This window comes from Sitophilus oryzae, unplaced genomic scaffold (genome assembly GCF_002938485.1).
Source record: "Sitophilus oryzae breed Bouriz unplaced genomic scaffold, Soryzae_2.0 scaffold_1396_pilon_pilon, whole genome shotgun sequence".
Classification (NCBI taxonomy): Eukaryota; Metazoa; Arthropoda; class Insecta; order Coleoptera; family Curculionidae; genus Sitophilus; species Sitophilus oryzae.
Window position 1 is genome coordinate 2,972,774 of NW_022146055.1, and position 27,250 is coordinate 3,000,023.

The window sequence follows — 27,250 nt, forward strand, 5'->3', positions numbered from 1 at the left end:
ATCTTCGGTTTGAAAGAAGATATCAAGATACGGTTTTCGCTGACTTTTTAAGCTTTTACTGCTCTTTACTATCAGCTAAAATTACATATACAGGGTGGCCCATCGAAAACGTTCCGCAAGGCATAACGGCCAGGGTAATTTTTTTTTCAGAAAATCCAAAAACACGTCAATTTTGTTTGTGGGGGGGACAACTTTTGCCCCAAAACTGATTGCCAAAACCTTGTGGCAAGTGAAAAAATGCGTAAACATCTAGAAATAATAAGAAAAAACAGCAGATTGGTCGAAGGAATTTATCCTTATCATTTACTCTGATAAATGTTTAAATCGACTTTTCAAATTTCAATCCTTCATATTTTCTCAATGACTCGACCGATTTTCAAAAACGAAGCGGGGAAATATAAAGAATAGAAAGCTCTTTTCATTACGGTGCCACTTGACCCCCCTTCCCGTTTGAAAAAAGTTGGTGGATGACACCCCCGCTTAGAGAGTTGAAGATTTTGCAATCATTTTTAGGGCAAAAGTTGTCCCCCTCACAAACAAAATTGACGTGTTTTTGGATTTTTAAAAAAAATATATCCTGGTCGTTATGTCTTGCGGAACGTTTTCGATGGGCCACCCTGTACTAGCGTATTTAACTTTTTTGAAAAAAATGGTATACTATAGAGTAAGAAACGCTCTTTTAAACGAGCTCTCGTTTATTGGATTCTGATCTTCCAGTCCGGAGTTATTAACATTTAAATAAATATAGATTTAACCTTCCCCCACCATTTTACTTTAGCAGATAGAGGAAAATCGTTTTAACAAAAAAGATCTAAAATTTACTGAAGATTATTAAGCTATTATTTATAGTACCCATTATCTAGGCAAAATTTTGTAAAAATTCTATTTTCTTATTTTCCATAGCAGTTGCGCCCTCTAGCGGCCGTTTTACAAACTTCAAAATAATTTCCAGCAATTTCTCATAGCCTCTTTAGTTACAAATATTTTTTTTCCGTAAGCCCTACGGCTAATACTTGCCGAGGTACAGCCGAGAGCTATTCTTAGTATATCTAAATTGTCAATTATTATCGACGATAAAAAATCAATATTAATATAACACATATAAATAAATATTATACTAGTATAATAAAAAAAATATTTAAAATTTCAATTGAGAGTTAAACTTAAAACCACTTATTTTATCAAGGTGCTTTGGAAAAATGGATTTCATCGTCTAGCGTTTTTCGTGTCTTGTCCAGGCCGGTGAAAAGATGTCCAAATCATATTCTTAATGATAGATCAACTTTACAAATCAAACGAGAGTTGCTCATTATATTTGGAAAAATCAATTTTTAACGAATAATTTGGTACCACATATTTGATATTTCAAATCACATTGCCGTATGAACACCCCGTGTCAACGCACTTTAGAGTGAAATTTAAAATACTATTTTGTTAAGCGAAAATGTCAAAAGTTGACATATGATATCGTTTTGATATCGTATGATGTCGTTCTATTCAGAATGTCATTTTCTATAATTTTTTTTATTAGGAAATTACCCTGGAGGGAATTTACAATAATTACAATCTGATCTAATATAGATCAATAAGCAATTTTTTTCTAACATACTAAGCACTTACTCACTAGGGTTCCTTATTTTCTTCTATTAACTTAATTACACTAATATTATCGCGTACACAAGCACTATTTGCCTTTTCACTAACACATATTAACCAGTTCCAAGGGTTTGATCCGTTTAAGCCTTCTGATGTGGGTTGTGTTGTCGAGTAGCTAGCTGGATGGCTTCAACGTTGACGTGGTGGTGAAGTCGTTCTTCGTGTCTCTTGGCGAATGAGGTAATAGCACGTAATAGTTTGGGTAACTGTGTCCACTTCTGTGGAGGTCACTGTTTCGGATATACCCATGGTACAAAGAAAACAAGGTATGATCGATAGCGGCCCCAATTTCGTTAAGTTTGCGCATACCACCTGTGACGTCATACGCCATACAAAAAAATATCCATATTGTGCAATTGCCACTAATAAAAAAAGACCTAAAACTTTGAATAAGAAGACTAAGGAAGGAGCATATCAAAAATCTTAGGTACACCGCGATGGGCCTCAAATATGGCCGACTTAAATTCCGGTTTATCAGTGTCGTTCTAATTTTATTTAAAAAAATGTAAAACTATGATGTAGGGTAGACGTGGGGTAGACTCAATAATTTGTAGTTTTATTTTACGTTGTGAGTAAATGTTGGTAGTTATTAAAATTGTCATAAATATATATAATTCTAATAAAAATAGATAAGTTATAATAAGTATTTATTAACACAAACATCCGATACGCTACTGAAGCAGGTAAGTCAAATTAACGTATCTAAATTCTTTGACATCTAATCTTTGACAAGTAATAAATAAAAGCTAAAATGCAAGAAAAATATATAATTTAGTTAATTTAAGTGAATTTCATAAATGATCGGTTTACTACACGTATGTATATTATATAGTTACTTACTAGCGAAAAGTTGTTCCATTATTTCACTCAATTTTTGCCGAGATCTACCGCACGCTACACAACCAACTATTTTAGAGACTTTTTCGATAAATCGCGATAGTGTCACTGTTAATTTAAGTTCTGCCACAATTTCTATCTAGATTTACTACCTTTATACAACTATCAGTAGTAGAATAAATAATAAATAACATAAAATAAGCTCCGTAAAGACTGACAAATCCACAAAATTTCAAATCAAATTCAAATGTGTCAAATGAATCGTCAAACAGAACTGTCAAGGATCCCCACCCTAGAGAGCTTTTATGGTGGCTTTTCCGCCCACCATGCATGAATACATGGATAGCATTATGCTCCTTCCTTAGTCTTCTTATTCAAAGACCTAAAATAGGGAAGAATTAGGACATAACCCTAAAAGTTAGGTCAAATAATCGTGCTAGACATTTGAAAAATTATTTTGACATTTAGTGTGTCATCTGTTTGACAATTTGAAATTGGCGCGCGGAACTTGCCGACCAATGGTGCCGTTTATCACCTGTGACGTAGTGACCAACCTGCGCAATATCATACCTTGTATTCTTTGTATCATGGGATATACTAGGGGGCGTTGACAACGCTCCTTAGTACTTTGTTTTGGAATCGCTGAATAATTTCTTGATTGATTTTACTAGCACAGCCCCACAATTGTATTGTTTATGTTCTATGAAATAAAGTAAAAGAAATCCCGAGGGTACCATTTAAAAATAAAAAGTTGTAGTAATTTCAATTAAAACAGGAAGTGACCGAAAATAAATGAATAAGTCAATCAGTCGTGGTTTACCTCATATAATAGCATACCGAATTTGGTTTTTATGTCTGCAAAAATAAAAAAGTTATAGGGGTGAGCCACTTTTGAAAAACATCCGGTATTTATTGAAGACCCTCTGAGAATTTTGCTATTTGAAACAGACATCGAAAAAAATGAAGCTAACTATTGCAATTATTGTGCTTGTTAATTTACAAAAAACGTGTCCATTAAGTGGAATCATTGTTTTGTATCTCGTTTTACTAGAAATAAAAATTAATATTTAATTTTTAAACAGAAAAATAACACAAAAATAATTCGGATAAGGCGGGTTTTGTTGCAGTATGATAAACATTGGCTATGAAATGAAGAACGCCGTCATTTATATCTAAATCTATATGGGAAATGTCATCGATCGTCATTTCACAGCCAACTGGACGCCGGGTTTTTTTCGATCATACGATATTTGCATCCTAACTTGATTTATTAAATATACTATTTTATTAAAATTAAGTAAGGATTTGAAAAGACGTCAGTAGTAATATTATACTTGTGTAAAAAGCTTATGAAAAAATGCGGGATTTGTAACAATAATGACAATAAGAAGCAAAAAATATAAGTATACTCTGTTTTTTTTCTCAGGTAAGATTTCCACAGACGATGACAGAAAAAAAGCAGATGACTTCCATACCAATCCATTTATTTCACTAAAAAAAGTTTCTAATATTTTTTAAGTTAACTACGGATGGGTTTATAAATAAATACGTCATGCGTAGTCTCTTGTTGTTTTTAACCAGTTTTATTGGTTTATTTCAAAAATGACAGATCATATTTAAATATTATTGGTTTGAAGCAACGATGAACGACAACCGGACGCATATGCGTATGAACTCGACTTAAGATTTTTGAGAATTGTCAAACTCTTGCCAAATTATAGGTTATAATTTTGTGTCAAATTATGTCAAATAGAAATGATAAATATTTTGCATTTTGGACTGTGTCGTTACTTGTGCTTCGTGTTTCTAAAAATTAAGTGGAGGAAAACTCGAGGGCAAATTAAGTGTTGACCCAGACCATAGTTTACAGTTAATATTCGGTGCACAGAGACCGCCAGAGACACAGTTTGCCAGAGACTATGGCCAGAAAGTTGTATTAGCCACAAATAAAGATGTATACCATCTCGTATATGGTACCAAAAACTGGAGTATCTGTAAAATACCATCACACGATAGGTAAATAATAAATTTTAGTACTGCAGAAAAACATTAAGATTAAAGTTAGTTAACCAAGATTAGATTTTTTCAGTTTTATACAGTTTTTTTACAATATTTTGAAGTAATCACTTGTCACTCAAAATTTAAATATATTAATTATGCGATCCAATTGTACCAACTTATTTCTTTGTAAAATAAAATAAACTACTTTGAAATTAAAATGACAGACACATCTATCACTGTCAAGGATTTTGTCGTTGGACAGACTATAGATAAGATGGCTTTTGCTGCAATACCGTAATTTGTAGTGAATTTTATATAGGAATAGGCGACTTTAACTGCAGTTTGGAATTTTCTTTATGTAGATTTCAGGGTCCACTATTAATATATGTCATTAGGCAATTTTTTTAACAATGGATAAGGCCGGTTTTGCAACTTGACGCCATATTTATATTTCAATGGCGATATTTATTTAAGAAAAAAATGTTTAATTTATTTGAGTAGACGCCTCTGAACATTTATTATACCCTACAACTTATCCAGTTGACTTGTTGTTTTAATAATATATCTACTTATTATTATATAGCAAGATTGAATAATAGATACTCTTCCCTAATAGTATATTTTTACATAAAAATAAGAATTTGCATATCATTGTAGAAATAAAGATATGCTGGTTGGCTATAAGGAATGACATATATTTATTAAATTATTTTAAACTTTATAATCACAAACACTATTTGCCAACATGCAATATTACTAGGGGAGTCCAACATGCTAAATGAGGATTACTCGCATGGTGAAAATTAGAATACTAGAAGAAAAAAAAAAGGTTATATGATGTATGCTCTTTTCTCTTTAACTGGTGGGGGGGTTTATTCAGGTTTTCAAAAAGTAAAAAGAGTAAGTCAAAGCTGTGTGCTGAGTGGCTCCACTGACAGGGCATTAGTTGACTTAGTTGTTAAATGAAGTTAGCGAATTGCAAATAGTTCCTTTCATAAGCTATTCTGTTTAAATGAATTGTATCGAAGAAGATGGACTTGCACCTTTTGAATTATTCAATAGGGGGTGACTATTAAAATAATTAGCCGAACTGTCCCCATCTTGCTCAGAGGAGGGCGTGACTCTAATTTTATGCTTCGATTGGTAGCTCTGCGAGAAAAGTAAGATCACAGATAACATATAATCCAGATGGCCATTGCTTACGGAACAGCATGTTTTCGATGAGACAGTTCCCTATTAATGACACAGAGGGCGCCTATAGCCAAATCTAATAATATTTTTAAAACGAACGAATTTGGAGCCACACCACGGCCACGCGATGTGAAGCGACGTAGCCGGTTGTTCACATTTATAAGCAAATTCCCGGTCAAACCTAGGGAAAATGTATATTCGGACTTTAATACTAGACAATTGATATGAAAATACTAGTCGCAGTGGATGTTTGAAAGTCAGAATTTCTAGATTATTATATATGCTATTTATAGCCATGAAATTTATAATTTAGATTTTATTTTTATATTTGTCTCTTAATATTCATTAGCTGAAAATAAGGGTAAAGGTTATCTATATAGTAATAAATAAAATTTGGCACATAGGTTCCTTAAGTGATGTAAATGAGCACTAAGAAGGGATTTTTTGAAAATTCGACCGCTAAGGGGGTGAAATTAGGGATGAAAAGCTGCATAAAAATTTGTTAAAATCTGGTTTAAGAGTATGAAATTTTTCACGAGTGCTCCTTGACTGACGTAATTGAACACTAAGGGGCAATTTTTGGAAATTCGCTCGTTAAGGGGGTGATATGGGGGGTACTTTTGTATACAAAAAAAAGCATGTCCTAGGACTACGAAATTTTGCACAGAGGTGCCTTAAGTAGCGTAACTTAACAGTTCGATTATACAAAGCGATTTTAGGAAATTCTTCTACTAAGGGGTGAAACTGGGGGTGAAATTTTGTATACTTTTTTAAAATTAGTCCGAGGAGTTTGAAATTTGGAAATTGTTAATTAAGTGACGAAAGTGAGTACTCAGAAACGAATTTTGGACATTCATCCCCTAAGAAATAAGGGATGAAAATTGGTATAAAAATTTGTCAAAATCGGTTTTAGAAGTATGAAATTCTGCGTAGACGTTCCTTATGTAACTTAATTTAGCACTAAGAGGCAATTTTAGGAAATTTTCCCTCTAAGGGGGTGAAATGAAGGGTGAACGTTCTGAAAAAAAATCTGTCCTAGAAGTATGAAAATTTGCACAGAGGTTCATCAAGTGATGAAAGTTATACTCAGAAGCGAATTTTGGGCATTCATCCCTTAAGAAATAAGGGATGAAAATATGTACAAAAATTTGTTAAAATCGGTTTTAGAAGTATAAAATTGTTCGCAGACGTTCCTTATATAAGGTAATTTAGCACTAAGAAGCAATTTTTCGAAATTTTCCCTCTAAGGGGGTGAAATGAGGGGTGAACTTTCTGAAAAAAATCTGTCCTAGAAGTATGAAAATTTGCACAGAGGTTCCTCAAGTGATGAAAGTGAGTACTCAGAAGCGAATTTTAGGCATTCGCCCCATAAGAATTAAGGGATGAAAATTTGTACAAAAATTCATTAAAATCGGTTTTGGAAGTATGAAATTTTGCGCAGACGTTCCTTATGTAACGTAATTTAGCACTCAGGAACAATTTTTGGAAATTCGCCCTCTAACGGGGTGTGAAATGAGGGTGTGGACGTTCTGAAAAAAATTGCTTGTTATTGCTAAATTACGTTACATAAGGAACAAACAGAATTTCATACTTCTAAACCCGATTTTAACAAATGTTGTACAAATTTTCATCCCTTATTTCACTCTCTTAGGAGATAAATGTCCAAAATCCACCTGTACAAAATTCCACACTCGTAGGACTGTTAGTTTTAACTAACAATTTATTAAAGTGCAACTATATAAAAATTATACAGGGTGGCGCCTCTCATACGACTCGGAGGCTCCAAGGAGAACGACCAGTTCGTATTAAAATGAAATTTTGTGAGCATATGTAAGTTAATTCTGCGCACGTTTTAAAAATATAGAGCGTTCTACAGGGTGTCCCCAAAAAAAGTTACACATCAAATTTGTGTTTTTTTGTAACGGAATACCCCCTTTATTAATTAATTTTTAGATTCTAAGAGAAAAATAAAGGTGTATTTTATTAGGGAAGTATATGACTGAAATGTAAGGTTTTAGACTTACTTAAGATTTTGAAGAACAATTTTTAAATTTCAAGAAAAACTACCTAAATTGGAATTTACTCTATTGCACTTTAAATCAAATTAAACCCTGACCCATAAAGTTATACAGGGTGGGGCAAAATTAATGCTGAACATTGGTATAACCTGTATAACTCCTTTATTACCCACCCTGTATAACTCCTTTAGTTTAATTGAATCACCCAGAATATTATTCCGATATTCAATGGGAAATTCATGTCACTTCCAAATACTATTAAAGTTGCCGGCCTACCCCTCAAACAAAGATTTTCCTAGATATTTCATTTCTATGATTTAGTGTGAATAGATCTTTATTATTTGATAAAATCTAGGGTGGCTGTGATATGTCTGACGTTACTTCAACATAGCTGTCAAATTAGTTCAACTTTAGCAACTAGTTATCATTTTGTGTCAGTTCGTCAGAGTTGAAACAAAAAAAAATCTAAGAAATTTTCCGAAAATAGAAACTTATCCTACATCAAAGAGAATTGATATTATTCTATTAGTTAGCTCCTGATTTTATCTAGTCTGGGCTTTTTTATTTGATTAACATATATCAAATAAAAAAAGCCCAGACTAGACAGTGTTAACAAAACTCGACCAAACCAAACCAAACTATTGTCTGAAACTGCATTTTTTACTTATAGTTCGTCTGCTGGATCTATACTAAATATGAATTTTACTTTGTTTTGTTGATCTTTGAAAGGTGTATAAAGTCGAATCATTTTAGATTGGACATTTAAATTTTATGGGATTTTCGGGATCCCGGAATTTAATATCGGGATTTCGTGAGATTAATGATGTACAGATGCATGTCATGTTGATTTGGAAGTGACAATCGATAAGATTTATCATATAATTTTACATACCTATTAAACGACAGCGATCTTCATTTCCAAGCCCACTCCCACGCCTTTTTTTTCTATCGTACGGTATATTCACTAACTGCATTACCTACTTATAATTTATAACAGTTTATATTCACTGATTCATTTATAATTTGTATCCACTTAATATTACTTGATTTATCCATCGTAAACTTTGCATAGATATAGAAATATAACGATGGACAACTCTTAATGTGTTAAATTATACCCTACGATCGAAAAAAAAACGGCGTCCGATTGGTTTGGAAATGACGATCGATGACATTCCCCATATAATTTTACATATCAAATGACAGCGATCTTCATTTCATAGCCATCGCTGACGCCGTTTTTTTTTTCGATCATACGGTATATGGTAAAAGCCATCGATCACCATTTCTAAGGTAACTTAACGCCGTATTTTTACATACAAAATGTGCAAAAAAAATCTATATGAATGAACTCACAATTTTCTATCCACTTTGTTACATAAATTAGATCTCTTGACGCATGAAACTTAAACACATGTACACCTGATTTCCGATAAATCTCACAATGGTAAAATTAGGCACCTTATTACCAGACATTTTAATAATAATTATCACTAATCGCAATAGTTGTAATCAAAGACAGTCAAAGGTATATAGTATATTATCAACCACAGATTACCATATATTACCCGGCTTTTTAAAGTATCCATTAAAAACAAAAAACAGTAACGACATATCTAAATCTTCTATCTTTGTCGCATATGGTTCGTTCCTGTATTATTCTGTGATAAGGGAAGGAATAGAGATTTTCTGTGATAAGTGGTAAAGCTAGGTTTTCATATGTACAAATTTGGCAAACGTTCCAGGAAATTCGGTCATATTTTTATTATAAAATTATTTATCATAAACAAATTTATTGTAAAAAAAAATTTTGAACGTATATTCAAATTTTAAACGTTTCAATTAATAAATAACGTAAATCACTTTTAAATTAAATTTAAGAAAAAAAAACTGGAAAATTAATAAAACGTAAAATCACTTATGAACAAATCATTATTTTAATTTCAAATTTATATTTCGAAGTTAAGTATATTACAAGTTATTTACTGTTGTCTTATACAGAGTATATCAAGACAAAATGCGAAACTTTAAGGGTAAGTATTCTTTGTTATTTGTCAACATTTTTAAAATAAGCTGAAGAGGTTGAAATAAACTATTTCTAATATTCGTTAATTTGACAAAAAACTGGAGCAACGATATGGAAAAAATGGATAGATTTGTATATTTAGAACGTTTTTATGACTTATTATTTGAGGTTAAAAAAGATGTAAATCATTATGTATTGGACCAAAAAAATATTTTAGCAAAGAAGCTGTTCGCCTTAAAAACAGTTTTATTTTCTACTACTGTAAAATATTTTTACAAACGACATATAAAGATAATTGATTGACAAACATGTTTTAAGCTACCCTTCCTAAATCTTCCTTAAAATAAAAAGATTAACAGATGGGAATACACATATTATACCGTGATGATCGAAAAAAAAACGGCGTCCAGTTGGCTGGGAAATGGCAATCGACATTTCCCATATAAATATTACATTTAAAATGACAGCGATCTTCATTTCATAGCCATCGCTGACGCCGTTTTTCTCGATCATAAGGTATTCAAATAAAGTATTATTAGAAAAGCTCACTAGATTGTTTTCTAGTAAAAAAGACCTTATTTTGTCACAACAGGTGACATTTTTTTGTTTTAAATCAAGTAGGTTTTAAAAAAACTACAATAGGTAAAAAAGTTTCTAAACAAATAGAATATCCAAATTAATTTATTTCCAATGACAATAATGTGTAAGTTTGTAATTAAAGTTAGTTAATAAGAATAATAGGTGTAGTATATTTCAACATCATTCACTGGTTTTAAAAACATCAAAAAATATGCATGTGTTTTCATAGTATAAATATGAATTGTTCCTTACGTTAGTTCTTATTGATATAAAAGCAAAAAAGTATAAAAATTAAAAGCTGCAATTTTATTAAAAATATGTTATTCTAACACATATTTTTTTAACTGTAATGTTCTAAATTGATCAAAATATAAATGTTATTTTTTTCCTAGGAAAAATAAAACTTCATAACTTAATTTTCATAAATAAATTTATTTCTATTAAATTTTATAGAGCAATTTGTATTACAGTTTTATTTCACATATTTTGTAATACTGCTTCGGTGCAGTGCCCCATTGCTATCTGTGAGTTCATTTAAATTATGACGACATTACTGACTAGAAGATAAAAATGTACCTAAGTACCTTAATATTATAATCAAAAATGACTAATTTTGTAAATTATTACCTATAATGGTTAGATGAGTTGTGAATGTAAACTTCTTTACGCTGGTTTCTTGAAGTTAGGTGATATTAATTATCTTCGCATCATCATGGGCTCTAATCAACTGTAGAATATTCGTCAATCAACCTGAAATATGTAATATTATTTACTTTATATTTACGAAAAATTATCATTTTCTTTTTATGAAAATTTTGAGTTTAAATTTAAATGTGATTAGAATAAATATACATCAGTATTTAACATTTTATCATAAGTAATATTCTATATATTATCTGTGATTTTATGCTAAAATGTTTAGTTTTGTGAAAATATTACTTACCTATAATATTTAAACGAGTTCCTGAATGTACAATTTGTTTATCACGATGTCAAGTTCTAAAATCTTGTATTGGTTGTCTAAAACTGTTTGATTTTGCTTAGTTATATTGTATCCTATATTTTATTAAACAAACTCGAAATAATGTTTATAATTACCTTCATCAGCCTTCATATCATTAAAGTGATAATAATAATCACTTATCATTATCAGTCATTATGTAGTTATTTGTTCATTTGTTGCTCTGTTTGTTGTTGTTTGTTTTCAAAGATCATTTTTGAGGTTAATGTCATATGAAACTTTTCGTAATTAGGGAACTGGTAATTGACGTGTGACGATAGATTAATAAAATAATAATGAACGTATTAAGTTAAATATTTATATATTAATTTAACATATCTATTTCATGTTTATAAATTACATAATTTTTAATTTGGTATAGTACCTTTAATTTTTTATATATTCATAATGTCGAATTGAAATATATTTTATTATGAACGTCAAGCAACCACGCAACTGAAGTGCAAGCGACATCTGTGCAAGAGAAGCAAAACCTCCCAAAAAAGTGAGAAAAGATATCTAAAAATTTCAGATTATTGAAATGTCACTCCAATATTTTTCCAAATTGGAGTGAAATTAGGGTGACAATTTTTAACACGTAAGGAGCCATCTGGATTATGTGTTATCTGTGGTAAGATGAAGGAATAATTTTTACAGAGAGTTTCAAAAAGACGTTAATGATTGTGATTGTATCATCAGTGCCATCATATTTAATTTTATTCTTTCGTTAAATACAGTGATGCTTCTCTTGCATCACTCTGTATTGCTCTTATTCAGCATGTATCAGCAGATTCTTAAAATTATATGAATTAAATGAGTTTTAATCATCTGCTGATGATGCTAACATGGTTAGCGAAACTCGCGTCCAGTACAAAAGTAAAAGTGTTTTGGTGTATTGTTGTGATTTATTGTTTTGAAACACCAAAGGTTCCAACCCCCAACTGTAATAAAGATCTATAAAGGGTGAGTTTTCTACGATGTTCTCTATGGGTATCTCGGAAATTACTGGAGATGGAGACTCGGTTAATGGGGAAAGAATTGCAGTTTTGTGGGGTCATAAATATGCGCCTTTCAGATTTGTGAAAAAGTTCATGGTTTACTAGATATTTCGCAAAAAAACAAATTTCGGCAATTTTAAAAATTGTCTCTAATTCCATTATAACCTATTTTAGACAAAACGTTTTCAGATAAAAGTTGCAGATAATCACATCCTTAATGAGACTGTGTTCTCCGTTTCTCTCTAAAGTATGTCATTTTTGACATATGACACAAACTTATGTTTTTTTTAAATGGAAACCATAGTTGGCCATGACTTCATAAAAATCGTCATTTTTTAAGCTTTTCAGCGATATAAGCTATGATATGTTTTTTTTCGAAAAATTACTGTTTATAGAGTTATAGCCAATTCTTATCTTTCTTAACTAATTTCACTTAGTTGGTATGGTATTCTTATTATGTTATTTATTTAATTATTATAATTTATGACTTATAAAAAGACTTTTTTTATATTATTAAACAATATTTTATTAAGAATATTTTATTAAACAATTCTTTACATTTTACATTACACAAACTTAAACTTAAAAAATAATATCACTACATACAGTTTAAGTTACTTTAGAAAATATTCAAAAAATATACCGCATAAAAAAATCTAAAATAGATAGGTCAGGTGATCGAGGAGGCCCATGCAATTGGTCCACCTCTTCCTATCCTTGAGTTTAAATAATTATGATATAAATAAGTTTTAACATTTTTTTTATTATGGGAGGGAGTGTCATAATGAAAGTCATGTTGGAACCACTCTATTGATGCGCGAGTCTCTAAATTTAACTTTTGTTAACATGTCTTGAAAACCGTTCTTTAAAAAGCGTATGTAACGTATCCTCGAAAATGTATGGCCAAGAAAAGTTGAACTAATAATCTTACACGGTTTTCTTTATTTGAAAAATTTATATTTACAATTTTTGGTTATTGTAATTTACAAAGTTTGGATGTGACATTTCTGAGAACAACGACGATTGAACTTGTTTCCATGGCTAAAAATGGTCCCTATTTCATTTACAAATCCCTATTTCAGTCTCTATATCATTTACAAATGGTCCCTATGCTCATTTACATTTGTCACTTTGGATGTACAACTTGAATGAATCATCCAAAGTGATAAGTATAAATTGCCTGTCATCACTGTTTTATCCAAAGTGTACACTAAAATTGAACGATGAAACAAGTTGACGGTCTTCCTACTTTTGTTGAAAGAGCGTTCAACGAACCGTTGATTCATCCAGATTGAACGGCAAGTGAAAAATGTAAACAGCCGACGCCAACTCGTGCAGTCAACCTCGATATAGAAAACACTGGGAGAGGTTTGGTTTGGTGAACTGCTGCGAACTGGATGAAAATATGTAAACAAGGATGTTCAATTTGGATGAATTCAATCTGAGTGATTCATTTTGGTTGTACATCCACAGTGACACAGTGTAAACTCTGCTTAAGTGAAATTGTTTAAAAATTATAAGAATTGATGGCTATAACTCAGTATTTTTTCGAAAAAAACATATTATAGTTTATATCACTGAAAATCTTAAAAAATTGCACTTTTTATGAAGTCATGACCAACTATGGTTTCCATTTAAAAAAAACATAAGTTTGTGTCATATGTCAAAAATGACAGACTTTAGAAAAAAAAGTAGAACATAATCTCATTAAGGATATGATTATCTACAACTTTTATCTGAAAACTTTTTGTCTAAAATAGATTATAATGGAAATAGGGACTATTTTTAAAATTGGCAAAATTTGTTTTGTTCGAAATATCTAGAAAGCCATGAACTTTTTCAAAAATCTGAACCGACTCTATATCTCCAGTAGTTTCCGAGATACCTATAGAGAAAATCGTAGAAAACTCACCCTGTATATTTTTATATGATATTGATGTAATATAGCATCGTTGCAGACATAAAAGCAATTATTTGTCTCTGGTTTCGTTAAATTCAATAGAGCAATAATTATAAATTTTGATCCGCTTTGACTATTAAATTTTGATTGGTAAATAATCCCCGCAACTCTGAAAATATCGTTCGTTTCAATTTGGTTTAACATTAATTCGGATACGTTCACATTCATGCAATTAAATTTAGGTAAAAATAATCGAATATTTATTTATAGAGTTTGAAGTCAAATTTATAGCCTGAGAGTAACATGAATATTCATCTCTTCAAAAAAGTTTTTATGGGTATTTCGCCACTTACACTGTAATATTTTTTTTGAATCTCTGTGTTTTTTTGCTTCCGGCGACGCACGGGAAGAGGTATATAGGGAAACTAGCGTGTACCAGCGACTTCGTTCGCGTCGAATTAATCATTTGTAATGGTGATGATAAAGCAAAGCAAGAACTTCCATTAACATACAAACTGGATAACATTTTCTCACATTTATGTCGGCATGAAAAAAAAACAATATGGCGATCTTCTTCTTAAGGTGCCGTGCAGATTCCTGCGTAGGCGTTCATCTTTTTCTTCCTCATCAGATGGTTCTGTTAACTGCCGCGACTTGGAGTGCTTGGAAGTCCTGTATGCCTGTCCAATGACGAATATTTCTCAGCCAGGATAGCTTCCTTCGTCCTATCCCCCTTTTGCCCCCCTCTATTTTACCCTGGAGAATCAGACTCTGAAAGTGATAGCGTTCTCCACGTAGTATGTGTCCCAAATAGGCTATTTTCCTCTTCTTGATGATTTCGAAGAGTTCACGTTGTTCCAGACCAGCTCTTCTGAGAATGTCTTCATTCCTAACACGGTCGACCCAGGGCACTCTTAGCATTCGTCGTAGGGTCCACATTTCGAAGGCTTCAATTCGGTTTATTGTTGCTACCTTCAGTGTCCATGCTTCCACACCATATAACAAAACGGACCAGACATAGCACTTCACCATTCTGTATCTAAGGCCGAAGTTCAAATTCCTATCTGTGAGAAATCTTCGCAGTCTCAGAAAAGTAGATCTTGCTTGTTCGATCCTGCATTTGATCTCCTGATCCGGATCCCACGTTTCGTTAACCATGCATCCCAAATATTTAAATTGTGTGACCTGCTTGATGACCTCTCCATTTAAGTAAATTCTGGTGTTCGGAATATTGTTTCTGCTAACAGCCATAAATTTAGTTTTTGTAGTATTTATGTTTAAACCCAGTCTTTGACTTTCACTGTTAACCTTACTTAGAAGGATTTGGAGATCATTTGCATTGTCTGCCAATATCACTGTGTCATCCGCATATCGGATATTATTAATTGGAATACCATTTATTTTCAATCCAACTGGACTATCGGAGATTGACTCAGAATGCTCTTTCCACATATAAATTGAACAACATTGGAGATAGAATACACCCTTGCCTTTACCCCCTTTTTTATTTCAAAATCTTCTGTTACTCCCACGCTATGTATACGAATTTCAGATTTTTGGTTCCAATACAAATAACTGATGAGCCTTATATCTATCTCTAATATGGCGATATTATTATATAACTTGGTAATATTTGAGGGGTAGTTTCATCTCGTTGGAATTTGACTTTCGAAAAATCCGTTTGCCAAAAATAAGCTTTTTACGTCAGGCAGTTTAAGCAGAATCGTGGTTAAGAAATTACCCAACTTTTTGTAACACCCTGTATGATTTTTTTAAAAAATTTCAAAATATGTAAAAAAACGAAATAAACTACACTTGTCCAAGCGTTTTCCCAAAAGACTAACCGTTTTTTAAATAACAAATATTGTAATATTTGAGGGGCATTTTCACCCTCTTGGAATTTGAGATTCGAGAAACCCCTCCTTATCGAACCTCTACACCCCACAGTCAATCCGTTTACCAAAAATCAGCTTTAAATGTCAAGCAGTTTAAGCAGAATCGTGATTACTCAATGGTCATATTTTATGAAAAACCCTGTATAAATTTATAAAAAAATCTTAAAATGTGTAAAACAACAAAATAAAATATATGTACATGTTTAAGAGTTTTTCCGAAAAACTCACCGGTTTTTAAATAAAAAATATTTTAATATTTGAGGGATAGTTTCACCCCCTTAGAATTCGAGTTTCGAAAAATCCCTTCTTATCGAACTTCTACACCCTAAAGTCAATCTGTTTCCCAAAAATCAGCTTTTTACGTCAAGCGCTTTAAGCAGGATCGTGATTAATCAATGACCAGATTTTTCGAAACACCCTGTATACATTTTTAAAAAATCTTAAAATATGTAAAAAACAAAATAAAATATACGTGTTTAAGCGTTTTTTCGGAAACTTGACCGTTTTTTAAATAAAAAATATTGTAATATTTGAGGGGTGGTCTCACCCTCTTGGAACTGGAATTTCGAAAAATCCATTCTTATTGAACCTCTACACCCTAGAATCAACATGTATGCCAAAATTGAGCTTTTTACGTTGAGTGGTTTGAGCAGGATCGTGATTAATCAGTATGTCAGTCACTTAAGGGTTTTATATATTAGCTGTGATACTAGTATAGATTAAAATAACTTTGGTTGCACATCATAATACGACCACCAGGTGTCATTGATGACGTGCAACGGAAGTTGTTTTAATTTCCCTTTACTTCCCGAAACGTTAAACAAATTTGTTTATTAGTAAATCATTGCTGACAAGTTGGTCTCCGTTGGATTAACGCAACAGTGTTTACAGAAAATAACTAGTTTATTTTGTAGATTTTCTTTGAGTTCAAGTGGCGAAATACCCATAGGACTTTTTTTGAAGAGATGAATCTTCCACAGAGGTATAGACATTTTTTATGAATATTCATCCGTATTCATGGAATTGGAATCCTCCAACGGTCTAACACACTCGAAGAAATTTCTCAGAACTTACGGCAGAGAACAATAAAATATATTTTTTTAAATTAAGTAAGAACAATCGTCGGATTGTCACGGTTTTTTTAACAAGACACTGTCTCCTCAATGGACACCTCTGTAGTGTAGACTGAAGCTTAGAAATAACGGCGAATGTAGATTCTGTGGGGAAAATCGGGAAAACTCAGACCACCCAGGCCACCAACAAATGTCAAAAGTTGACATATGATATGTCATTTTAGTCAGAGTGTCATTTTCTATCGAACGAAGCAAAAAAAAATACCGAGGCTGTCGTTTAAAAATCAAAATTTCCGATGAAACAGGAGGTGACCAAAATCAATTGAATATGTCAATCAATTCTAATTTATGTACAAACATGCTTGCTTCATCCACGTTACCGTATACAAATACGAGTAGCGGAAAAAGGGGCCAAAAACCCTACATATATGCTTATTCTCTGCATTAAGTTCATCAGACCCATAGATAAAAGAAAAAAATCTACTATTAAGATAGATATGAAACCTAATAGTAAAATTTTAGGTCAAAGCGCCCCCCCCCGTGTTCTTAGCAGAGACTACGTTTAACCCAGCGCCTTCACCTTTTCTGCTGTAAATGTTTTTTATATTTATATTTGAATTCAAAGGATTTATTTTTAAAGTTACACTGATATATTAGTATAATCAGAGTAACTTTTATAAAACATAAGAATATATATATTTTACAGTTTATTAAAAATACATTTTGACTACAAGGTAGAAAGTAAATCACAATATTTAATAAAACTTATAAGTATACCATTTTTACATTTAATAAATAATAAAACTATTTCTGACTATGATATTTAAAATTTAGATAGATAGAAAATTAAAAAACATACCGGTATTTGCAGACGCAGGCCCAAATTCAATAAAAACCAAAATTTTTCATGCGAAAATCGGGCTTTTTTTCACTGAAAAGGTATTTTTTGATTTATCAGCAATCATTGTCAAGTTGACAATATACAGGGTGTTTTCTAATTAGTCTAAAAAAATGGTGGTGTGATTCCTCATGTGTTCTTAAATCAATTTTTATATAACCATTGGGTCTAAAGTACTTCCTTTCTGATCTACAGGGTAATTAAAAATTTAAAAAAATCAATTTTTTACTTAACATAAATGGTACACCACTGCTTTTTTAAAGGAAATATATTTCTTTCTTGACTGACCATCCTTTTTCAACAAAATTGATCTTTTGAGTTTTTCTTGTTCATCAAACGGTTGTCGAGAAACAAATAAATATACTTATTAAGAGCCCGCCTTAAGCCGTTTTCTAACGATTTTTTATTTTTTAGATTAATTAGGAAACACCCTGTATATGCATATCACAGGCAACCAAATAAACTAGTAACCTCTAAAAATTATTTTTCCCACTACTAGCGACATACCGTGTTTTTAGTGAGTACTAAATTATTTTATCAAAATTTCACCATATAAGTTTCCAGGCAATGATCAGACCGAAGGAAACAGCCATTCGACGACCGGTTTCGGAGATTTTTCTCCATCGTCAGGCCGACTTTGCTGTAACCCTCGATCTGACCAACGAAAAGCAGAGAATAGCATTTGAGTACAAAACGTACTACTATGGCGAGAGTGCTAGACGCTCTACACCATCTAGCGGCAGCTGAGACAATCACAGATCGTACCGCCAAAATTAAAACCAGCGGCCTACTGGACAAACATGCTTGCTTCATCCACGTTATCGTAGATGGAGCTAAGAAGGCTTATGTAGGCTATATATAAATAAATAAAATACGAGTAGCGGAAAAAGGGGCCAAAAAACCCTACATATATTTGGTAAACCCTACATTATTTTGGCCCCTTTTTCCGCTACTCGTATTTTGTTTATTTATATATACCCTACCTAAGCCTTCTTAGCTCCATCTACGGTAACGTGGATGAAGCAAGCTTGTTTGTCCAGTAGGCCGCTGGTTTTAATTTTGGCGGTACGATCTGTGATTGTCACAGCTGCCGCTAGATGGCGTAGAGCGTCTAGCACTCTCGCCATAGTAGTACGTTTTGTACTCAAATGCTACTGTCTGCTTTTCGTTGATCAAATCGAGGGTTACAGCAAAGTCGGCCTGACGATGGAGAAAAGTCTCCGAAACCGGTCGTCGAATGGCTGTTCCCTGTTCCCTTCGGTCTGATGTTAATTCAGCATATATGTTTTATATTATCAAATTTAATTTAGCATTTAACTGTAAGCATTTGAAAAGTGTACAATAGTTTATACTTTTCAAATATTCCGTTTTTAAAAATAAATTTTCATTATATTTTTTGCAGTTTTGATTTCTATTTTTAAAAATACATAAAATTTTATATTCACATTTAAACTGCCCGCCTTTTTTGTGGTAGGTAATGCAGATACCTATTTTACCGATTACGTCTGTCATATTTCCATTAGTTCAGTTAGTGCTCAAGGGTGCGCAACAATCGATCCTCGTTAAACGTGTTGCCTACTTTTGACTATGGAAATGACATCTATTTTGTTTTATATTTCTCTATGCTGTTGAGTCTGTTTTTTGGTCGTGGTCCTGTATTTTTTTAAGCTTGTATGCCCCTAATGGTGCGTTCTCACCGATTGCGCCGCGCAAAACATTTTTTTTACATATGTACTTGAAGTGTATTTTTTTAGCGCGAACAAAAGTATAGGTATGTTAAAAAAATGACATGCGCGGCGCGGCGCAGGTACAGTACGTCTGTCCGTTCTGTAGCTCCGGGGTATCCGTGAGAGGGGAAACGATATTTTCTCGATGTTTTTCGTAAAAAAATAGACGACGCGTCCCATCAATAAAAATTCGACAAATTTGCAAGTAGCCAATAAAGTGAGTGGGCGGAGCGATTTGCGGTGACGCACTCGTCAAATCGACGTATAAAATATATTGCTGTTTATTTAAATGTTTTTTGCCTGCATTCCTTTCATAGGCACAGATCCAGCAGATGTACAGTAGTGAGACCGCACCATAATGTATACAACCATAACCAACATGAGATACAGGCCAGAGACATCGATTTGTGCCATATGGTACTGCATATGGTTTTTGCATAAATAATAGTATTTATTGATAGTTTTTCCAGATATAAATATGAGAAATATTATACACAAAGGTATTAGAAAATAATATTAACTTTTTATCGCGTTAAAGTAATTGAATAGCATTAAAATTTAGATCTAAAACACGAATATTAATATGAAATAAACTACAGCATAAGATGAACAGAATAAAATCCAGATAATAAAAAGCATGTCCTAAAATTGCGTTAGTGAGTATTTAGCAACTAGTAATAATATATATACCTTGTGATAAAAAGTTTCCAAATATTAAAAAAATTGAAAACTATACGTTTATCGACAAGTTAAGAAAATGTATTGTATCTGATAAGGGCAGAATACATTTTAAAGTTTAATTAAAAATAATTGTAAAAATTTGCCTAACATATTTAAAAAATCAGGTAGAATTAACTATTATCATTAAGTAATTTGTAGTTTGATGTTCATCAAGTAACCGTCTCCATAAATCGTAAATAAAAAGATAAAGATATCATTTTTTTTTATATAAAATACTGAAACTCAGTACAATTCATTTAATTTCTTTAAAATATATTGCCATTTCATAATAATATCTTATTAATAAATTATATATATTTAATAATAATTTTCAATATTTATTTCATCCTGAATTTCCAAATCTTGTTTTCTTTCATCGGGATGTTTTCTTTTTATGGGAACATGCGTATAAGAGGGCTGATTTGGAAAAATTGTAAGCACAGCATCTTCTGTAGGTTTTGGACATGACCTAGTTACAGTTAATATTGTGCCATCTGCTTAGCCCTTTTAGCCTAATTTTCCATTATCACATGGCATTCTGCAAAATGCTTCTCACAAACAGCAGAAGCATTTGTTACAGTGAAAGCTTTTTCGTGACGGACAGCAGATATCCATTTCTTACGTTTTCCCTGGGTCCTTTGGGAAAGAGAACGTAGACACAGATCCTGAGGACTTATTCTAATTGCTGCTACAACAAGGCACAGAACAATGCGCGGCATTTTTCATTTCACAAAGTAAATATAAAGAAAAGGAAACTTGTTTACCTAAAAATACACGTCACTTACGTTGGTTTAACACTATACACTAACACTAACGCTATTAATTAGGTTTTTATATAAATTTCCCAACTTTCTCCTAGTCCGGACACATACCCGGCATCGCCGGTGTTACTATAATTTTTACCGAAAGTATGTTTTTTTTTCGCGGGTACGATGTTATGAATCGGATCTAGATAGTTCACTATTCACTCAGAGTACACTCAAAATTATTTAGTATAATTTTATTAGCGATATATATTATTATAGAAACGCGTAAAAAACACAGATTTGTTGCGAAACTAATGAAAACAATAGGTTTGTTTACGACTACTAATTCTCGACCACTTCGGTAGAACTGTCAAAACAGTCAGGCCTTGAATATGACGTTAGCCACGATACAACAAAACAAGCCGCCACTGATTTCGAATATGCTTTGATGCTGAATATTTTAGTATATTTCGATAAAAAATAGGGACTCTAGCGACAAATCAAACAAAACAAAAAACAGCGTGCTGTCGGTAAACATTCATAAATAATTTCCGAATCGCTGTCATCAAACAATTATAGCCCATGCGTCCGCAATTTGTATTTATTACGTTTTGGTTGTCGACTGTTGGGGTAAATATCGATATTGTTACGGGACAACCGAAAACATTTCACTACCTAATTATGATTAATAGAAAAGCGGAGGAGTCTGTTTAGTGTTTTCTCTAATTTTCCATTCTGTGCAAAATCGCAAATTCACTAATTTTATTGTTCGTAAGTGATTTCGTTTCTTAATCATTAATTAACAGGAGGGATATACAACATGAGCATTCAGAAACGGGGTTTAAATAAATTTAAATGAAGGAGGTACAGGGTGGGTCAAATTCGACGGTTTTAAATGGAAACACCTTTTTTCTATAGCAGATAGACGAAAACTAATATAGGTGTTTGGAGCTCAATTTTCATCAAAAATATGATGGTGAAAACCGCACATCAATATCTGTTACCGTTTCGGAGTTACGGAGTGTTTTTCAAAAATGCGCATTTTTAACAAATCGCTGTATCTTTTTTGCTATGGAAAATTTTGTATTTCTATGAAAACATTTCCAAAGCACCTTTTTACGTAGAATTTAATGGTTTAAGTATAATTTTTTTAAAATTAATAATTTAAGAGTTATCAACGGAAAAATTGATTTTTTATTTGGGACTTATAGCGAAACTTCTCGGGATTAAGCCAGGACTGGATGCTGTTGTTTTAATCAGTATCCAGATGCAAGCGTCCCCTTTAGTCCCCTCACCCTATTCTCACCCTGGTGCTGTGGTAAGAGACCACAAAATACGCGCAGCTTCTTACTGAGCTCGTTACGATCCCGAACCGCAGTCTTTTCGGGCCCCATTTGCCTTGATATAGCCATTTAATTAACTGAAAAGAATTTAAAATTACCTTTACAAAAATATAGCACACTTGATATCCCTTCGAAATACAGAATTTTTAAAAGTTCGCCACTTTTAACTAGTAGGCTTTGGACCCCTTATTGATGATATGCCCTTAATGGAACGCGAAAACATATTTTTCCAGCAAGACGACGCACCGCCTCTGAACGCTGAAGTTATCAGCAAATTTTTGCAGCCCATTTCAAGAATAATTGAATAGCTAACCAATATCCCAGCCGTTGGCCGTCGAGGCCGCCTGACTTAGTGCCCATGGATCTAATCCTATGGATATATTTGCGGAAGAATAATAAAGGTTCCTTATTCTTCTGTATAATCTAGACAAGAATTAGAAATACTTAGCAGTTATGAGAGGGTATCTTTCACCCCCCACTGAGATGAATTCCGCGCGAAATGTTCAAAAACTGCCCCGTCTGTCCATAACGTGTCATAACAGAAGACGGTCGATATGTCGAACACCTGTAGCAAAATCTCATGTCTTGGTTTGCTATTTATTTTTATTGTTATTAGATATAGTTTAAATGTGTTGATGTTGGTTAAATATATTTTAAATTGTTATAAAATTCTGCATCTCTCATTATTTTCGTTTTAATTGATGCTCACAGCTAGAATTTTTTTGCATTACAGCCGGTGCCGTTCAAAGCCTACTTATTGAAAGCGGGCGAATTTTTATATGCTCTATATCTCGAAGAGGAATCGAGCAAAATATCAAGTATGTTATATTTTTGGAAAGGTAATTTTAAATTCTTTTCAATAAATTAAAAATATACAGGGTGTCCCATATAAAAAATCAAATTTTCTCTTGATAATTCTTAAATTATTAATTTTAAAAAAATTATACTTAAACTATTAAATTCTACGTAAAAAGGTGCTTTGGAAATATTTTCATAAAAATACAAAATTTTCCATAGCAAAAAAGTTACAGCGATTTGTTAAAAATGCATATTTTTGAAAAACACCCCGTAACTCCGAAACAGTAACAGATATCGATATGCGGTTGTCACCATCATGTTTTTGACAAAAATTGAGCTCCAGACACCGATATTAGTCAGTCCTATAGAAAAGGGTGTTTCCATTTAAAAGCGTCGAATTTGACCCACCCTGTACATTTCGCACTAAAAGAGGTTCTAGAAAGAACAATGTTCGACTGGTCTGCAAGTAAAATTTTTTCAGCTTATAGTATCACATAATAATTCCTTTAAACCAAAAACTCGTAATACAAAACTAAAATGTCAAAACGAATGACAATGTCAGGAAATTAATAAATAAATGTGGCAGCTTGACATTTTTTATAGCAGAGCTACCACCTGAATTCCCAGCGAGAAATTTAAATTCCAGTTAACTAGCCCGGTACCAAATATGTCCATGGTTGCCAACAATGAATTTAAAAATCGATTTGGTAAACTCTGTCTCGAATAGTTTCTGAAAAAAAAATATATTTTTTTTAAAAGGTCAGATTAAATTTATATCTCCGAAAATAAAGTTTCAAAAAAAGTCTAGTCATTCATTTACCCAGTAGTAGATATAAAAAACATTTTTGGTAAACTCTGTCTCAAATAGTTTCCGAAAAAAAATATTTTTTTTAAAAGGTCCGATTAAATGTATATTTCCGAAACTGAAGTTTCAAATAAAGTCATACTATATCTACAAATTCATTTACCCAGTAGTAGATATAAAAAACATTTTTGGTAAACTCTGTCTCAAATAGTTTCTGAAAAAAAAATATTTTTTTTTAAAAGGTCCGATTAAATTTATATCTCCGAAAGTAAAGTTTCAAAAAAAGTCTAGTAAAAAACTATATCTACAAATTCTTTTTTTTTCCGATGAGGAGGGAAACATTTTCCATAAGACACCCATAGTTGGGTAGTGCCGGATTCCTACCGGCAATTTCCATTCTATTTCCTACTGTTTTTGACACAATTTTCTGAGTTACATTTTATTTCCTTATAAATACGGTTCCAAAATTTATAAACAAGTGGGAGGATTCCATAGCATTAATTTTCCGTTAATAAAATACATTTTAAATACAAATCAACTGTTTGTGATTAATCACTCAACTATTTAATTGACATTTTTAGCAAACTACCCTAAAGAAAAATTAGTATAAACCTCAAGAAAAGAGAAGGCGAACCCCTTTTTCGTCAGGCAATTAACAGATGGGCTATATCAAGGCAAATGGGGCCCGAAAAGACTGCGGTTCGGGATCGTAACGAGCTCAGTAAGAAGCTGCGCGTATTTTGTGGTCTCTTACCACAGCACCAGGGTGAGAATAGGGTGAGGGGACTAAAGGGGACGCTTGCATCTGGATACTGATTAAAACAACAGCATCCAGTCCTGGCTTAATCCCGAGAAGTTTCGCTATAAGTTTTTGCCGGGATGGTTTTGTGGAGCTGGATTTGCAGAGAGAATTAATGAAAGAAAGGAATTTGTATGTTTAGAGGAGTGTTTTTTTTCTGAGTTTTCTTTAAAATGTTCTAAAAGAGAAGTAAAATTAAAGGAAATGGTAAAAGGGCGAAAATTGTTTTATTTCAAGGCAAATTGTTCGTTTTATTTTTCTTTTTTGCTAATTTTATTCGACGTTTCCGATGGTTATGTGACTCTTTGTTATCAAGTGGATACTTAAAAAACACTATATGTATACAAAAAATAGCTCTGAAAGCCTTAAAGGCTTAAAGGCTCATGGCGTGGTTCTTAGGTCCTCTTCAATATCCCTTTTTCATCTGGTTCTCGGTCTACCCCTCATTTTCTTCCCCCTCTTCTTTATACTAATTGGTGAAGATGAAGAAAAGTGCCGAGCCATCTTATCAATGCTGCATACTATAATGAGGCACAAAGTAGACGATGAGATTAAGCCCGTGATTTTACTGTGATATTATTGCTTATTGCTTGTGATATTATTGATAGCGGAACTAAACCGTGATAAAGAAAACAACTATGATAAGGAATGACAAGGAAGAGATGAGATAACTGAGGATCACATGCCATGCGTCACCATGTGTCACGGTGGTTCCAGGATCGTTAGGGTTACGAAGAAAAGATGGGTAGGCGCGGGTTTAGTGGGTAGACCCTCCGGGCTGCATGGTAAAGGCTAAATGTATCGAACACGTCGTTAGAACTGCGGAAAGAGCATCGGAGCAGGTGTGCTCATGGATGGATGCGGTGGGACTAGAAATAGCCCCGCACAAAACGGAGGCAGTTATATTGGTTGGTAACCGAAAATCACGCAGTGTACGTTTTCATGCGAAACAAAATATAATTGTCCCAAACAAAGCAATAAAGTATTTGGGGATTGTTTCCCAAGCGGGAGGAGGCTTTTCTGAGCATATCCGCCATACAGTTTTGAAAGCAGAAAAACAGGGCGCCATTTTATCCAGAATTATGCCAAACTGATCTACCTTGGGTCAAACGAAACGCCGAGTGCTAACTGCTGTACAAGCATCTAAAATTCTGTAATTTGGGGAGAAACCTGTAAAATTCGTTGACATAGAGAGAAACTTCTTGGAGTACAACGAAGATTGGCCATAAGAGTATGTCGTGGACACAGGACAATATCTGTGGAGGATGCACAAGTTCTGAGCACAATGGCCCCAATAGACATAGTAATTGAAGAAAGAATGGAAAGGCAAGAACATTCAAGAAGAACAGCGGAAGAAAGTAGAAATTGAGTTTTGGAAATATGGTGTAAAAGATGGAGTGAAAACAGAAATGGGAAAGGTAAATGGACTAGAACACTTATAAAGGACCTAAAGTGTTGGATAAATAGAGAATATGGAGAACTGAGCTATGCCATGAGTCAATTTCTTTCTGGCCACGGTTGTTTCGGGAATTACCTACATAAAATAAAGTTAGCTGATAGCCCGAGATGTCTCCATGGTGACTGCGATGCTGATACGGTAGAGCATACCTTTTTGGAATGTAACCAATGGACAGCTGAACCAAGAGTTCTATACAAAAATTAGAGTCCTAAAAATTAAGATTTCCGATCTAGCTCCAGAGATGATTCGATCCCCAGAAAATTGGTGTAGTGACACTTTTATGGAGACACTAATAGATATAAAAGAGAAAGAAGCTAGACGAAGTAACTAAAACATCGGCAGTAAAACCGCCTCCTTGAGAAGTAATGCCGAAAGGTAGTTCCTCGGGGAGATATTCAAAACGGCTTGTGGAGGTTTTTTAGTCAGTAAGGTACCTCAACCACCCCAACAGTACCGCATACGGTCTCTGGTTTGCAGATTTTTTCCCACAAAAAAGGCCCTCCGGGTATTGTAGAGAGGGAGATACTCCCACTGCGGCCTTAAGGCGTTTCCCATCTCTAAAAAAAATCAAAGACAGTCAAATCTGTAGTGGGTCTACTAACAGGGCATACAGGGCGTTGTAAGCTGAATAGGCATCTAAAGCTAATGGGATTGACGGACGAAGCCATGTGCAGGTTCTGTCAGTCTGAAGAAGAAACGACGTTACACATTTTATGTCGGTGCGACAGCCTGATATTGACAAAGAGCTATACGGAGCGTTGAGTCTCCAAGTTGCTAGACT

At 33.0% G+C, this 27,250-nt stretch overlaps 1 protein-coding gene across 7 annotated transcripts in view; it reads left to right on the forward strand.

Moving 5' to 3' along the window:
• The window catches only part of LOC115875878 (uncharacterized protein CG43867), a 517,198-nt gene that overhangs the window by 119,530 nt on the left and 370,418 nt on the right, over positions 1-27,250 (forward strand). The window lies entirely within an intron of this gene.